The sequence below is a fragment of the Eufriesea mexicana genome, unplaced genomic scaffold (genome assembly GCF_001483705.2).
Source record: "Eufriesea mexicana isolate 0111107269 unplaced genomic scaffold, ASM148370v2 scaffold107, whole genome shotgun sequence".
Lineage (NCBI taxonomy): Eukaryota > Metazoa > Arthropoda > Insecta > Hymenoptera > Apidae > Eufriesea > Eufriesea mexicana.
This window is the reverse complement of record NW_016908335.1, coordinates 2,177,623-2,179,944: the sequence shown is the minus strand read 5'-3', so window position 1 is coordinate 2,179,944 and position 2,322 is coordinate 2,177,623.

Genomic DNA, 2,322 nt, shown 5'->3' with positions numbered 1-2,322 from the left:
GCTCATTGATAAACGCGCTGCTCGAACTTGGAACCCTTCGGGGGGTGAAAAATTATAACGACGCTTGTTCAGATTCGCGAAACTCAACGAGGAAATATCGTTTAGGTATTCGTGACGGGTGTCGCTTGCAATAAATCTCGCGTTGCTTGATTTTCATAAATAATACAGCGTTCCGAATGATACCCCGATCGAAACGCGATGGAGCAGCGTTCATTTTTCAAACTCCAATTTCTCAAGTTGGAAAAAGAATTTCTTCACGATATCGGTAACGTATGTAAAATTTCATACCACTCTCACTGACATGGCTCTCTCTTTCTCTCTTTCTCTCTCTCTCTCTCTCTCTCTCTCTCTCTCGCTCTCTTCCTCTTTCTCTCGGTTCAATCATGCTACCACGCTCGCTTATTCATCCCGACTTGCTCGCTCGCATTCTCGCTCTAAGTGTAAAATACTTCTAATTAAACTCTGGACATGGTTCACTCTAATCAACATACCACAGCTAATATCTCGTACGTTATCATACAGCTATGTATATAAAATAATTAGCAAAACAATGCCTAAGCGTCATCCCATTAAAAACCACGAGATACACGTGAGCACGCATAACCCCTTTTTTTTAAAAGTGTGTCACGAGTCGTAAAATGATGTGTGCAAATCCATTCTTACAGCTGTTCGAACATGAAAATGTAGGAAGAGAGCCACTCGCGATAATTCTATGTACAAATCGATATTTGGGCATGCACGTGTACATCGAATGCAGTTTTTCCCGAAGAATTGCGGTAATCTTTTACGCGGGGGAAATGAGAAATTTCTCTATATACCGACGTGGAACAGTGCGAGAAGGAAGAACACGATTCGACGTAGGGGGGAAATGAAAATATTACGAATAGGATTGCTAAAAATGTTGCACCACTTACGCGCACACATCGCGATAGAAAGAATCGAATGTACGTTGAAGAAAAATATGTGTGCAATCCGACATTGTAATAGCAGACATCATAATGCAACGAAGGTTTCCCTCTTTTTCCACAGAAGCGTTCAGAAAAGATGAGCAGAATGTATATCTCGTTTACACCTTTTCCTTTTGCGTTCGTGAAACGCAATTTCGCGATTACTGTACACACACCTCCGTGTTGTTGCCCATGCTAATCGTTGTGTACTGCAGTTTTGTGCAATGTACTGGATACGTACACCCTTAAAAATTACAAGCCACGGTGAAATGCAAAACATGGAAACGCAACAGGGGAAACAAAGATGCGAAGTTGAAGGTATAAAGATGTGCTGTACGAGAATCGTTCGATACTGAAAAACGACACGTTGCGAGAGCACGAAACCTAACCTCAAACGAATCTAACGCAACTCTATCGTGAACGCGGTATCTACAGAAGAAGAAAAAGAATCTGCGAACTGCAAGTGCGATTATCTTAAAAGTCAGTGATGCCTACTTGCGATAATAATAATAGTAGTAATGGTAATAGTAATAGTAATAATTATGACGAGGACAATAAGAGTAATTACGTAGTAAAAATAAATAGTGTGGCTGCTGCGAGGAGGCACAGCTTTTGTCAAATACAAGTTAACCGTGCGATCAAATATATCCGTAACATGTTCGAATCAAAATAGAAGAATTCGATTCTAAAACCCAAACACACACTTTTGTATAGCAACGTCCGCCAGAGGAGTGCGTGGAATTACACCAGCATACTTAAAAAGACGGCTCGAAATAAAATCTAGCGAGAAAACTCGAAACACATTTTACAACAAATCAATGTGTCGTGTATGATTGTGTGTATGCGTGTAATTGATCAACTCCCTTTCAACTAGCGGATATAGAACGGGAATCTTCATCGACATCGATAGCCCGTTCGAAAGAGAACGCTTGAAATACATTTGAAGCGTTGTCACGCTCGGTAACAAAAATCTCGAGTCGGTGGAAATTCCAACGGCCGGTCACCGTGGATCTAACCGCGCTAAGATTGCCTTTTGTTAACGAGCATTAAAAACATAATGCGTATGATATGTATCATACCATAAAGAAATGCAAATTTATTCCCGTTAACGCTGAACTTCGATAAAAGATAACTCCGCGAACCGTTGTACCTTCGAGTAGAACGGTTACGCCAAATCACCGGCATCGATGGCTTTCCTTTTTATCTGCTTAAACTGCGCATAATTTCGAACAATGCAGGCTCGATCGGCACGACAAGATCGCCTGGTCTCTCTCTTCTACATCGTGGTAAAATTTCTCTTTGGCGCGGCAAAACGTTCTCTCGTCGGAAACATACAAAAAAAAAAAAAAAAAAAAAAAAAAAAAAAAAAAAAAAA